Source organism: Myotis lucifugus, unplaced genomic scaffold, assembly GCF_000147115.1.
Source record: "Myotis lucifugus unplaced genomic scaffold, Myoluc2.0 scaffold_161, whole genome shotgun sequence".
NCBI classification, from domain to species: Eukaryota; Metazoa; Chordata; class Mammalia; order Chiroptera; family Vespertilionidae; genus Myotis; species Myotis lucifugus.
The window spans coordinates 562,812-578,596 of NW_005871209.1; the positions used below are offsets into that span (position 1 = coordinate 562,812).

General features: G+C 40.3%; 1 protein-coding gene across 1 annotated transcript in view; it reads left to right on the forward strand.

Moving 5' to 3' along the window:
• Window positions 1–15,785, forward strand: part of FHL5 (four and a half LIM domains 5) — a 33,830-nt gene that overhangs the window by 1,679 nt on the left and 16,366 nt on the right. The gene's annotated exons all lie outside the window — the stretch shown is intronic.

Consider the following 15,785-nt stretch of genomic DNA (forward strand, 5'->3'; position numbering starts at 1 on the left):
ACTCTTTGGAGCTGCCTCCTGAGTTCTGAAAATAGTCTTTATTCACGAGGCATAGTTTCATTGTCATAAAGGGGTGGCGGGTTTCATTTGACTTCATTTATTTGAATGACTAATTTTATCACTGAGGTTTATGGTGGATTTATATGTCCAGAGCACACTTTGAAGTCCTTTACATATTTTAAGTGCGATTCCTATTTTCAAGAAAAATCTGCCTACTTTCCAGTAACAGGCATAGAGACGATTCCTAATTTTAGGTGTTCTAAGATTAAATTAAAATGTCTGTGTGTCTAGCCCACACATATATAATATGCTTCATGTATCTAAAGCATTGCTTCTTGAAACTGAGATAGCGTTACTTAAGCAAAAGCATGTATCCCGTGTTTATGCTTCCTCCACTATTTTAGTCAGACCCTCTTTCATGTCTGTCATCCATTTGAAAACCAAATGCAGCTTCTCAGTTGTCAATTTGGGTTTCAGGATTGTGAAAACTAAAAGAAAAAAAAAGTCATTAATAAAATGCATAATTCTCATAAGTAAAATGTGTAAGAAAACCCTTAAGTCATTTTAGCCTTCATTTCACATCCATAATATGGCATTCTAGCATTTTTATTAGCAAAGTATATGGATTAAAATACAACACAAATATTGCAAACATATGTCATACAAGAGAGTTCTTAACATATTTATTGTGATTTATGCCTAAATCCAGAATCCAAATTGCTTGATGGAAAAGGTAAACGCTGATGTCTGTTTTCTACACTTGCTCTATTTATTCCCACATGTTATCATTAGTTGCCAATTCTGGGGCCGTTCTACCTAAACAAGAGCAGAGACTTGTGCTTTAATGTAACATCACCTCACTGACAAGTTTACTTCTTATTTTTATTATACTTGCCAACAACATTTTGAGTAAAGCTGGATTAATTTGGGTTCCTTAGACAAGCCCAGTAACTTTCTACTATATAATATTGAAAATAAATGGTTTTCTAGAATATGTTAGAGAAACCTTGATTTGTTTTCAATCTAGGAAACATGATCTCTTTAAAATTGAAAACCAAATACTTGGGTTCACATGGGAAGCTCTGAGTCAGATGTCAGTTAAACAATCTTGCATTTCCATGTTCTTGTAAATTGTCTTTTTCCTGTCTGATTGTCATCATTTTTCTGTACCTTTTGGTACCCTGAGAGGGCTGGAGGAGGGGAAGAGGGGAGAGGGAGGAAACCTCTTCCTGCCATAATACCTTGAATCCCTCCAAAATGATCAGCTTGAGCATTTTATCTACCCCCACATCTTTGGGATTATAGATCTCAATAGGATCAATGGACCCTCTTCTCAGAAAAGTCCATTGCAAATAGATATTTCAGTGGCATTTCTGGCATTGAGAGACTCCTGAAATCTGTCCTTGAGTATTCTCTGCCATCCTTATCATGAACCACTATTCTCCATGAAGCCATACAACTCAGCTTCAAACATCCTGGGGAAGTGGGTTCACCAACTTGCCAAAAGGCCTGGGGAGGGAGTATATGCCTAAGCTGTTTCTTTAAACTTTCCTCACCTGAGGACAGGTAAGGTTTAGGCAAGAATTATAGCTGAAGATGAAGTTCAAAGGTTAACTTTCAAAGCAGGTCCTGATCTAATTCATGGTTACCCTTGTTCTGGGCATGTCATGGGAAGAACAGTGGAAGATTCAAGTAGCAAAACAAGGCTTAGAATGGAAGGTGAGAGTGTTAAGCCTCTAAAGACCCCAGAACGTGGAAAGGATGGCTGCAGCGGATCTCCCTGTTTCTCTGGCCATCCTCCTGAATCCCTGTGCCCACCTAATAGTGGATTGGAAGACAGAAGGGAAGATCTAAACGAATGCCCATTATCTTATACCCTCCACTTCAGGGATCACAGGCTCTCATTTTTCCTTCTGTATTACCTCCTTCCATCAGCATTTAACCGTGTTCAAAATTTCCTATCTTGAAAAGCATCTCCATTATTGAGCTCCAGTGACCCTCATTCCTCAGCCTCACGGATGAATCTCTTGAAGAACCTCCCCTGCCTCAGCCCACACTTCTCAATCTACTGCACTCTGGCTTTAGTCCTCATCAGTTTCCCTCGGTGCTCATTGAGGTCATCAATTACTAGTGCATTGCTAAGTCCAGCAGCCATTCCTCATTCTCTATCGACTTGGTGTCTCAAAAGCATTTTACCCTATTCTCTACTCTCCCCACCTGGAAACACACTTTACCCAGGATTCCCATGATAACAAACTCCCAGGTTTCCTCCACCTCTTGGACCACTATTCTCAGTTTGTTTTGCAGAGTCCCCTTCTCCCCTACTTTCTAGACTCCCTTTCTCTTGCTTGGCAATTGCATTGCTTCACTTATCATCCATTCCATATGCTTATGAATCCAAAAGTTTTATCTGTCTTTTCTGAGCTACAGACCTAACTCTGCTGAGTACAGGACTGCTCAGAGCAGGTTTGGACACCAGTGAATATAATGAGGAAGGGGGCGGGCGGGGGGAATATCAGAGACAAACCAGGTAAATGTTTTTATTGATTTCAGAGAGGAAGGGAGCGGGAGAGAGAGATAGAAACATCAATGATGAGAGAGAATCATTGATCAGCTGCCTCTTGCATGTCGAACACTGGGTATTGGCCCCACACTGGGGATCGAGCCCATAACCCAGGCATATGCCCTTACTGGGAATTGAACCGTGACCTTCTTCTGGTTTATAGGTAGACACTCAACCACTGATCTACCCTGGCTGGGCCAGGTAAAATTTTTGACATGGAATTTGCCATAGGACCCCTTCCAAAATGCCCAAGTAACTTATATGGTTTCTCTGCCCCATCTCTTTAGCTCCCAGCTGAACAGCTCTACTTGGCTGTCCCTCAGTCTTCTCAAATGTTACCATTTTTTAAATCTAAAAGTAATTTCATTATTTCCTTCTCCTATTCCCCACCCTACTTCTTTCAAGTATATTCTTGTATAGTAAATGGCACCACAATGCAACCAGAAACTTGGGGTGAACTAACTCTTCTCCCTCAATCATATATCCAAAGAATCTCTAAGTTCTGCGAGGCACCCTTGGACATTCACCTACTTTTTTCCTTTGTCACTGCCACCGCCCTATTTCAGGCTGCCATCTCCCTTTACTTGTCTAAGAGTAGCTTTTCATTGGCCTCCCTGCATCCAGAATTGCCCTCTTCTGCATTCTGCATATTGAAGCCAGAGTGATTGACCTAAAACAACTACTGGTCTAAAAACATTTGATTTTGCCAACCTCTTACTTCAAACCTTTCCCTGACTCTCTACAGGCCTTCCAATAATAATCAGATTCCTTCTCCAGGTTAAGGAGAAGTAGCACAGTGAACTATATAGCCCATCTCTTCTACCTTGAAGGTGCTCAGGAACCAGCTCTGGGTCTTTGTAAAAACGCAGGTTCTGTAGATCTGGGTTGTGTTGGCGCCTGTGTTTTTACATTTGTAATAAGCTCCCAGATGATGCTGATAATACTGCACATGGATCATACTTTTTATGCCAAATTGGCTGAAGCTCAAATCTCAGTTGTGTTACTCACTAAGTCTGGGAACTTAGAAAGGTCACTAGCCTCTGTGTCTAGTTTTCCTTGTATATAAAGTGATCATAATGGTGTACCTTCTTAGGTTTGTTTTGAAAAATAAACATGTTATATTAAAATTACTTGCAACAGAGTGTTACCAGTAAGTGCTAGTTATTATTACTAGTTAAGATCTTGAGTAATTTAGCCTCTACATCTTTTTCCAAGCCACACACACACACACAGTCTACTAATTAATAGAAATAAATGCATTCCATTATCAAAAATCCACCTGGGAAACTGATACATGAAATCCAAAAATCTTATAAACTATAACCTAAAGAAAAAATAGGTAACAAGATAAATTCCCAAAAGCATTTAAAACAAGAATTAATGGTTATTCTGATCAACGTAATTAGAATATTTATTGTTGTTTGTTTTATTAGCCAAGAGCTTAGAAATGATGCTATTCATTCCTTCATTTTATTTTTGTTAAGTTTTAAACTACAGAGCTAGCACAATCAGAGAATCACTTAACATCCTGGTTAGGGGCGATCAGGCTGGCAAGCAGAGGGGTTAGGGGCAATCAGGCAGGCAGGCCAGCAGTTAGGAGCCAGCAGTCCCGGATTGCGAGAGGGATGTCCAACTGCTGGTAGGATGGGGCCTAAACCAGCAGTCGGACATCCCCTAAGGGGTCCCAGATTACAGAGGGTGCAGGCTGAGCTAAAGGACCCCCCCCCCCATGTATGAATTTCATGCACCAGGCCTCTCTATATATATCAGTCTCTCTTTCTTCTCCCTTCCCCCCACTTATACAGTACAACTGACTAAAGAATAAAACCAACTTTATTGGAACAGGTATGTGGTTTTGAAAGTTCCAATTAGTCATGTGCCCCTCCTTTCAGAGTTCTAAGACAATTGCAAAATAGACACAGGTGTCATATCTGGATCAATTTGTCATCAATTGTATTATTGTTAAAGCTGAATTGGAAAACAAAGCCTTTTCTAAAGACTGTACCACCCAGCCTGATCCCAGGTGTGTGTGTGAGGAGGGTGGGGGGGTGGGGGGAGTAGATCAACTTGGACCCCTGCAGCACTCCTTCCAGGGGTGGGCAGCTGCAGGGGGCACCCTCCAGGGAGGGGAGCAGAGTTTTGGGCCCTGCGCTAGCATTTCCACTGAAGTGAGGGGGAGTAACACTTTGCCCAGTTACTTATCACTCCTCAGTGGAGTAGAATCAGTGAGCCCAAGGGAGGGACATTGTATCTCCAATGCTTTCAAAAGAGAGGATTTTTTTTATGACAAGTATAGAAATCTGGGGGAAATAAGAGGTTCTCTCATATAATTATTTTAAGTATTCATCTTTTAAAACTTTTTAATTATTTTTTTCAATTACAGTTTACATTCAATATTATTTTGTATTAGTTTTGGTGTACAGCATAGTGGTTAGGCAATCACACAGTTTACAAAGTGTTTCCCCTGCTATTTCATATAATTTTTAATTTAAAAAATTCCTGGTTTCTTATACATTTACTAGAGGCCCGTTGCATAAAGAGATTCATGCAATAGGCCAGCCGGCACTGGTTTTCCTCTGGCACCCAGTACCCAGGCCTTTGCTCCAGCCGCAGCGGAGAAACCAAGCCTCGAGGCTTCTCCAGTCTGACCACAGCAGAGAAGCCAAGCCTCTTCAGTTTTCTGTCGTCTTCAGTCTTCGGTCTTCGCTCGGGCTGGAGCCTTCAGTCTTCGCCCCAAGCCTGCATACGCAAATTAACCGCCATCTTTGTTGGGTTAATTTGCATACTCATCCTGATTGGCTGGTGGGTGTAGCAGAGTGACACCAATTTGCATGTTTCTCTTTTATTAGTGTAGATCAGTGGTTCTCAACCTTCCTAATACCACGACCCTTTAATACAGTTCCTCATGTTGTGGTGACCCCCAATTTTATTGTTACAAATTGAACATAATTAAAGCATAGTGATTAATCACAAAAACAATATGTAATTATATATGTGTTTTCTGATGGTCTTAGGCCACCCCTGTGAAAGGGTTGTTCAACCCCCAAAGGGGTCAGGACCCACAGGTTGAGAACCGCTGGTGTAGATCATCAATATAAATTGTTGAAATGCCAAGTAGGAGAGATTTTAGTGGACAGCGTACATCACAGACCTACTTTTACAGTGTGCCCTTCAGTTGGCCAAGAAGAAAACACAGTGAACTAAATATATTCATAGCAATGTGTAGCTGAGTTTTTAAGGCTCTGACAGGTGAAAGTATTATGTTTCATATGTGGCCTTTCTATTATCCATGTACGAGATGCTGACCTCCAGGTGTGGCCCCTCCAACCCCACCAGCAGTGCTCTCTGGTGGCATGCTGTTTGACCACTTACAGAGGTCTGTGGACTCCCCAGTGCTTAGGAGCCTCCCCCCACCTTCCTTAGAGACTAACTTTTTTTCAAATTATAGCTCCAGAGGAAGCTTTACCTGACGTTTTCTAGAAATTTCCTAAAATTTCCAGAGCACCCGGTGCATACGTTCAAGCATTTCCATATGTCCTCTGCCTTTCTTCCCTCACCCCCTTCCATCCACAATATTTGCTGAGTGCTCAGCATATGCTAGTCATGCTCAAGACACCAGCAGCCTGGAGGTAACAGCCTGTGGAAGCTTACTGTTGAGCAGGAACGATGATTAGGGCAAATGGGCAGTATGTGTGCTCAAGTACCAAGGGCCACAAGAATTTGCAGCCAGGGTCCTAATCTGATGAAGAAATTACTTGTGAGTCTCTCCCGTGCCGGCATGGAAGCTTCTCGTGGGGAGATAACTGGTCTCACCCACCAAGCTCCGTGGATGGCCCCAAGCTGGCATTTGAGAACTCTTTGTGAAACCCACAGAACCACAGTCCACTGTGTCCAGAGAGCTAGCTGCTTATGCTTTTGAGTTTAAAAGTAAAAAGGAGCCAGACCAAGGCCGATGACAGATTGTGAAAGCTAAAGAGCTGGAGCATGTGCGTCACAGAAAGTAGTGTGATGCAAAGGCTGGGTTGGCCTCTATTTATAACATGGAGAGGAAGTGACTGTTTGGCTCTAATATCCCATCACCAGACATCTGACCTTTTCCTTCCTGCATTCACTCAGTACTCACTTGTGCCAGGCTCTGTTTTAGGTGCCAGGAACACAGCCCTGTAAAGGCCGAGAAGGTCTCTGCTCCTGTGTGTGTGACGTGTTCCTATGCCTTAAAAATCCACACACGGAGTGATGCTTAGGGTGAAAATTTAAAAAACACTAAAATGTATTTGTCAATGCACACTGTGAACATTTGGTTTCCAAGAGAATAACAGATTGTCCCCTTTCCTTTACACGCCAAGCTAGCATAAACAACTCGAGATCAACACATTGTGTTTCCCAATGAAACACAACTATAAAAACACAACTGCTGAGTGAAAGCTGCGAGGACTCACTACAATCACTTTCCTTTGACAGATGCTAAGAACCAATTTTGAATCTCTGAGACTAGGAACTGATAAAAATTAAAGCTGTTTTTAAATACCACCATGGGACGCTTTAAATGGTCACTCTCTCCATCACAACAAATGTGAACTACATACACCCATAGCAATGCGTAGCTGAGTTTTTAAAGCCCTAACATGTAAAAGCATTATGTTTCATATGTGGCTTTTATTCCCCATCCCACATGAAACTAAGAATAACTATAATAAACAAAATCCTATAGAAATCAAGTAGCCTTGAATGTCGCAGGGGCCATGTTCTTGCTTTTCAGGATAATTGGTTCATTTTTACAGCTGGTGGCAGCCCAGCTTCAGGCATGGAAGGAATCTCTCTGTTCATGCATGTGAGGCTGTTACCTGGTCAGCAATTAAAACCTGGAGTGCCAGATAGCAACAAGGAGAGGGTTTCTATCTCTTTCTTTTCTTTCTTTCTTTTCTTTCTTTCTTTCTTTCTTTCTTTCTTTCTTTCTTTCTTTCTTTCTTTCTTTCTTTCTTTTCTTTCTTTTCTTTCTTTCTTTCTTTCTTTCTTTCTTTCTTTCTTTCTTTCTTTCTTTCTTTCCTTCCTTCCTTCCTTCCTTCCTTCCTTCCTTCCTTCCTTCCTTCCTTCCTTCCTTCCTTCCTTTCTTTCTTTCTTTCTTTCTTTCTTTCTTTCTTTCTTTCTTTCTTTCCTTCTTTTTGAAAAATCACAGCAGGAACCTAAGTTTCCCATACAACTTATCCCATACAAGTTTTTTGCCCATTTATATATGAAAACAACATCAAGAAAGGGCCCCTGTTAGGAGCCTGGAAATCTGAATTCGGGGTGAAGCTTTTTCACTAACCACTTTATCAGGTTAAAAGAAAGGAAACAACCAAATTTGCCCTTCAGTTTTCCTCACTTCTTAGATGAGAAAAACAAACAAGACAATTTCAAAAGTCCCTCTCAGCTCCTACATTTAGTGATTCTGTGAGAGTGGGCCTACATCAGAAGCATGTTTTATTTTTTAAAATATATTTTTATTGATTTCAAAGAGAAAGGGAGAGAGAGGTAGAAACATCAATGATGAGAGAGAATCATTGACCAGCTGCCTCCTGCATGCCCATACTAGGGATCGAGCCTGCAACCTGGGGACGTGCCCCAGCTGGAAATTGAACCATGACCTCCTGGTTCATAGGTTGCTGCTCAACCACTGAGCCATTCCAGCCCAGCCGGACAGACGCATCCTTTAATAGCAAAGGAAAACCATCAAAATGACAGCGGGACCAGGAGGCTTTATTTCTAAATAGCTTCCTGTGTTCATAGGAGATTCCTTTTTCTGATTTTCCCTACAAGTCTCTTCTGTGCTTCCCCTTCTACCTCCTTTCTCTCACCTTCCTTATGTAATGGTTAAGATTTGATTTTTTTAGTAACCTGTTACAGAAAAGTCTGACTGTGCCACTAATATATTGAAGTGCAAAGGTCAGTTCTTTCTTTCTCCTTGAGAAAATGAGGTCACACAGAGCAAAGCTGAGAAACAAGTTATTCAAAATTATGGTGAATGTAAGATTCTTTCAATGAATCACCAAACTGGCATCCACTTTGGCCAATCTTAAAGAAAAGCTCACTTTTATTTAACATTCTGGTCCTAAATAGATCACCATTTACAAACTAGTCATCTAGTCTAAAAAGAGCTTGTCACAGTTTCTTTTGATTAGCAATGTGGGTATTTCTATTAAGTATTTACAAATTGTTATTTAGAAGATAGATTCCACTTTTCTGAATTTTTTTAGGAAAGGAATATTAGCTGATTAATACCCTCTTGGGAATTTAGTTTCAATCTGTGTAAAATGAGGAGTTGACATTGATACATCTCTTCTAATTCTTATGTGCTATGATCAAGAACAAGATTCAGGAGAAATAAATTTAGTCATTTGATTTGTGTTGATTTTGTTTAACTTAAAAAATAGGCCACTCATTCATTTCGTGCAAAATTCAAAAGCTACATAGTCCCACTTCACACCGCATCCAAATGCACTCTGCTGGTAAACTTGCAAAGAGAAAGGGTACTTGTTATCATTTGACTTGGCCTTCCAGTTCAAGGAAAAGAAAGAGGATCTGGAGCATCCTCCCTAGAAATCAAGGAAGGAATGCTCTCCTGGAGCATTCTAAGTGGCTTCCAGTCACATAGGGAATCACAACGATGCCTCCCAACAGGAAATCCCAAGACTAGAGGTGCTTCCACTTCTTTTCCTGGTCTTGAGCCATCATCACTTTCAATGAAATATAAATCCTTTGAAAATTATCATCAGTTTTATTTGAGCCATCTCTCAAGGTCGCCCAGTAAGTGTTGGCCACTTTCAGGCTTCAATTGAAGTTCAGAAGTTAAGTAAGACACAAAGGTGGTTCTCAATGACCTTACATTATGATTATAAGGAAAACAACAAATCCCCAAAACATTTATAATACATCATAACACAACTTATAAACATGCCCTCAGATACCTTACAATTAAAAAAAAACTTTTAAAGGTGAAATAGAATTTGACAGACTCGCCTTCGTTCAGAATGCCCAGAAATGAGCTCTTCTTTCATTATTGTGTTTTATGAATTTGAAGATTATAAACCAACAGAATCTATAATACCCATTAATGTCAGAACACAGGAAAGTCAATATATTACATGGTTAGACTTGGCTTCGTCTTAGGAAAAGAGGATGTGGTTGACTGTGGAATCTTATTTATTGCTCTAAGTTGAATGCTTGAAAGGTCTTTCTAATGAATTTGTTTAACTGGAGTTGTCATTAGGCTAGTCATGGATTTAAAAAAAACTACTGGATAGATTCCATTAGATAAAGAGTACATCTATCAGTTTATATTGGTTACCTGCCAAATAAAGCATACTCTTCATTTTTTTGGACAGTTTCAAATACAATCTATGTGTGTTCAGAATACAATTGATTTGTTTCTTATTTTTGAAAATGTGCTTGTTTAAGAGAAAATTATAGAAAATAATTTTTGCTTGATTCTCCTGTATTATGAAGAGCATGCACTTTTACTATTTCATGATTATGTAGGATTAAGATAAATCAACAGTACCATGATGGTTAGAGCACAGCACCTCTAAATTCCCAGATCCATGGTTAACCTGACATGCTCTCAAGCCACTGTTGGAAAATGTTTGTCATCCTCTTAAAGTAAATTAATTAAAGATTGAGTTTTCTAATCACTCTTTATGGAAGAAAATTGGACAATAAAATATGGTGATTACAGTGACCAAGTAATAATCTCGTATCACAGGATATTGAACTCAAAGTTACAAAAGATATTGTCTTTCCTCTCTGATAAAGTGTATCTGCCTAGAATATTCTCCCAGACAGCATTTTTTTTTCATGTTATCTTGTGCACTCAGATACCTGACCTTGGGGGTTTTCAGCTGATTAGCATGGGTTACAGATGTGGCCCTGGTTGCAGATTTAGTCCTTCCTCACTAGCCTTAGTTTTTACAATGACTAAATAAGCTTGAGTTTGCTATTAGACACCAGGAAAAGTAGGTTGAAACAGTGCTACACAGATGGATTTATGGAGCTCCCTCTCCACTGTTAAGAAAACTACTAAGGTTCAAATACTGATAGTAGTTAAGGAGCATGATGAATAAGGTGATCTTCAAATACAAAGGAAAACTAAAAACAAGCTACAAATTACACAATTACTACCCTTGAGAAATTCCATAGAGCACTTGTTGGATTTTCCAAGAATCCAGAGTCAGGGGAAATAGTTTTTGATGTTTATATTAGATCTCCAGTGACCTCATAGACTCCATCTCTAGGAAATGGGGTTGATTTGGGGGATTCATATACAAGAAACACTTACCCTGCCCCTACCCTGAGATGAACCTATGCTAAATAGTTTTAGATAACTTTTCTCTTTTAGTTCAGTCCTTATATGTACCAAACCCTAGCACTAAATCAGAGCCTCAAACAAGACCTTGAGGCAATGTAGGAACTACATTTGCTCTTCCAGGACACCTTTTACAGAAATAAGAAGTTTTCAAGGATATAAGGGAAGATTCGACTTATACCTACTGAAATTATGGTGGTTCCTTTGGAATCAAATTGTAGAGGCAAGCCAAAAAATGGATTTAAAAGCAGAAACTTGGGATCCGGCTAGACTGAGAGCCGAGTAATCTAATTTTATCTTAAAAGGCAATACTCTTTTTGTCTTGTACATTTCCATATATCCCAGTGATGAAGAAAACAGGATGGTATTAAACCTACATATATTTTAAGAGTCCTGCTTTTTAAAAATTTCATAAAGAATACAATGTTTGATAAAATACGGTTATACTTACACATTACCATGAACCGTATCTATTTCAGTACTAGCAGCCAAAATTACATGGTTCTGAATGTAATCCCTCCAAGAAAATCATACAAAGCACTTTTTTCTTTGCTTAGCATCTACAGAACAAATTAACCACATGGAAAGCTCTAGTCAGCTGTTTCTGTTTCATGGGAGAATAATTCATCAGCTCTCAGGAGAATTCATATTTGACCTCTCCACACAAGACATTCAGCTTCCAACAAACAGGGCTTATGAATGTGTCCCTAGAGATTAATACCAAACATTCCACCACAATTCCACAGTGCTTGTTTTAGGTTATTTTTGATTGATGGCCTGAAGTTATGGCTTTAGTTATTTTTAGCATTGTTGAGTTTTTTAAATATCATGTGTGGGTATGTGTTTTTGTTGTTTTTGGGGGGTTTTTTTTGGGGGGGGGGTAGAGGTGGAGAATAGCTTCCTTCTTTAAAATGAGCACTACAGTTCTATTTGCACATGGCCCTCATCAAGGCCAGTACACCAACAGCCGACTTTTCCATTCGTGCATCTCATTTGATCCTAGAGTAGGATCATAAGCAGCTGATATTGTTCTCATTTCACAGTTAAGGAAAGTAAGGGCCATAAAGGTTAAACAGGTTCTATAATAGTGGCTTAGTTATATGCTAACTGGTGCTAAAGCGACCAGTGCAACAATCTACAACTCTGATTTCTATTCCAACACTCTTCTCATCTGTTATGTCTTGGGTTACAAGCAAACAACAGATACGGAAGTACACACAGGTCTGCTCAACTCCACCCTCAGAACCAGGAAAAGAAATGAAAGAAAATGTAATAAAAGTAGAACTTCTTTACTAGTTATTCTAACTCCTTGATATTTTCAAAATTTGTGAATTTTAAATGTTTATGCTATAGAACATATACTTATCCCATCTGGCCTACTTTAGACAGTCTTGAACAATTTATTATTTCATATGATTTAACTCCTCTACATCTTGTCAAATTCAGCAACCAAACAAAACTTCAGTCAAACAACACTTCAGTTAAGATCATAGATCTCAGCAGACAAAGACCTTGCAATCTTGGTAAAGAAATGGTTTGTCTCAAAGTGTCATATGCACAGACCCAGAAGGGCTCATATAGCTTCCAGCAGAGAACTGAAGTATGTGATCAAACAGTCGCAAAACTGTTAGTGAAAGCTTATTGGTGCCACTAGTTTCAAGTAAAACCCTTTAATAATGTCAACAGATTAAGCATCTACTTCTTCTGTTTCTTTGATATCCTCCTCAGCTGGCTTTCAAAGGCATTCTAGCTGTCTTCTTCAGCTGTTCTCACAGGGAAAGGAAAAGGATTCTCCTTGTCATGGACAAGCCCTTAGGGCCTTACCCTCTGTTCTCTAATCTTTATTCTCAGTCCTTTAACATATCTGCCACAGATACAATAGATACAAATTAATTCACAGCTCAAGTAAACATATAGCATACAAATTCTTAACTCTCTTATACTTGAGCCTTTATCCTTCATTCTGTTGATTGAATCTTCTTTGCATGTGTTTTCATTAGGAAAAGAGATGAAAGAAAAGTGTAGTAAAAGTAGAACTTCTTAACTAATTATTATATTTACTAGAAGCCCGGTGCACAAAAATTTGTGCACTGGTGGGGGGGGGGGTGGGGGCAGGTGGGGGGGGGGGTGGGGGCAGGAGCGGGTCTCTCAGCCCAACCTGTGCCCTCTCACAGTCTGGGACCCCTTGGGAGATAACCACCTGCTGGCTTAGGCCCGCTCCCCTGGTGGCAGATGGCACGCCTGATCCCGCGGTGCCTGCCCCGTCTCCCCCGGACGCACATGGCAGGCCCAGATCCCGCGCTGGGGCAGGCGGCAGCTGGGGATCTCGCTGCTGCCTGCCCCCCTCCCCACCCCAGGCTGCACACAGCAATTCAATTAAGCCCAAAAATCATGCTGCCACCCGTGGAGGGTGGCACAGTGGGATCTGCCTGCAGTATGCAAATTTAATGTCCATCTTTGTTGGGTTAATTTGCATACTCTTCTGATTGGCTAATGAGTGTAGCGAAGGTATGGTCAATTAGCATCTTTGTCTTTTATTAGTGTAGATTTGTTTCCTCATTCATAAAGCATGTTCTAAAGTCCTGCTTTGCTCAGACCTGAGACAGAGAGATGAAATAAACAACATCCTTACTCTCCAGGAGCTAACAAGTGAGGAAGACACACACAGGGCAAAGCAACTAATACAAAGTGTGGTGCAAGAGAAAATAGGCTTCTGTATGAACTATTGAGAACAGCTACTCTGTCCTGGGAGATATGAGAAAGTTACTGAGAGAAGGATTTTTAACTGGACTTTGATTAATGAGGAGTATCATCAGGTGGACAAGCTCAGTGGAGGACAAAGAGGAGGGCATTAGAGATCAAAGAAAAGTCACCTGTGAAGGCTCAAAGGCATAAAAGACATAATGTTTTTAAAGAATAAGAAGTCATGAGAAGTGGCTAAAGCATAGGTGGGGTGTGTAAATGTGTTGCACAGTGCAGGGTTAGGAAAGGGATAGAGAAATGGTAGTAAAAGTCAAAAAGCTAGTACAGAGTCTCTAAGCTAAGTAATGGGGTTTAGACTATTTCACAAAGAAGAGCTGTTGGGAGGTTTTCCTTCAGGGAAGAGAGACCAAATGAGTCTGAGAAAGATTTTTCTTGAGCATTGTGGAGCACATTCTGGAACTCCCTGGGGATATTGAGCTTATCATCAGAGAACAGAAGTCATGTAGTAATGTGCTTGGTTCCACTCCAAAGAGTAAGAAATCTTTAATAATATCTTCAGTTTGATATAAGCCACTGTAATCCATCAGAGATATGTAGAGAGCCTAAATTAAGATTTATGTGATGTTGCCCTGCTGGCATGGCTCAGTGGTTGAGCATAGACCTATGAACCAGAAGGTCACAGTTTGATTCCCAGTCAGGGCACATGCCTGGGTTTTAAGCTTGATCCCCAGTGTGGGAATGCAGGAAGCACCCGATCAATGGTTCTCTCTCATCATTGATGTTTCTACTTCTCTCTCTCTCCCTTCCTCTCTGAAATCAATAACAAATGTTAAGATAAAAAAAGAAAATATTTAAGGGATGCTTCTGAAGTGGAATCAATAGGATGTGTAGTACCCAATAACCTTGTAGGGGTGCAGGCAGTGTAGGAGAAGAGAATGATTGAACAGTTGCCTTAGGAGACTAGGTGGTTTGAATAACTAAGCATTATCGGTGGTCTCTGTAACTCTGTATAAAGCATAGAGCACTGTACCTTGTTCAGTGAGGCTTCCAAAATGCTCTTGACTGGCCATCAACCCCCTGCCTACCCTCAGAGCAGCAATCCTAATTAAAATCCTAAATGGGAAAATCACCACAAGTAAATTCAGTTAAGTATAGTTCAAATTAAGATTCTGCATCCAGTTTCTGTCTCCATCCAAGTTTGATATATCAATCAGATACGTTTCAAAGACTTCAACATTTTATAGTAACATTTCCCAAGAGCAATTTAATATTCCTTATGCCATATATATTAAAATTATTTCAAGTTCTTCCCTAAAGAAAAACAGAATCAAATTTGCTTTACAAAATCAAGGAAAGACCTGAATGGGCAATTGAAATTAAGCCAGAAGTCAAACTGTACAGAACAGTGCACTTTAGTGTATGTGCAAAAGTAGTGGTTATGGCATCACTTGCATCTATTTAGCAAAACTTATAGATCATGTATTAGAGATAGAAGTAATCTTAGTTATCACTCACTGTATATCCTCTATTTTAATACCTGTAAACAATGTGATGATTTTACATAGTATTAATGCTTTGATGGGAAACAAAAAGCTGTAATCAAATCAATGTAGAACTTATAATCTACTCTAATAAAAGAGAAACATGGTAATTGGCGTACGACCGCTACCCTTCCCATTGGCTAATCAGCGTATCCTTATGCAAATTAACTGTCAGCCAAGATGGCAGCCGGCAGCCATGCACTGAAGCGAGCAGAGAGGCTTGCTTCCTCCAGGAACTGCAGACTCCAACGTTCCCTGCCTCACTTGCCCGCCTCTCAACTGCAACTCGAAGCAACTATTACTATGTTGCAAATAAGAAGCTAAACAAAACCGGCTGTCAGTCAGCCCCGGACCACAACATTGTATCCATGTTTTCAGCAGCGAGGCCTCAGAGCTAAAGCTGGCCCAGAATAAAAAAAAAAAAAAAAGAAAACAAGGAGCGGTTGGGAGCTTTTAGTCAACTGCCAGCGGGAAAACAGCCCTCAGCCCCTCAGCCAGCCTGGCCAGGCACCCCAGTGGGGACCCCCACCCTGATCCAGGACACCCTTCAGGGCAAACCAGCCAGCCCTCACCCGTGCACCAGGCCTCTATCCTATATAGTAAAAGGTATATGCCTCCCGGCACCGGGATCAGCAGA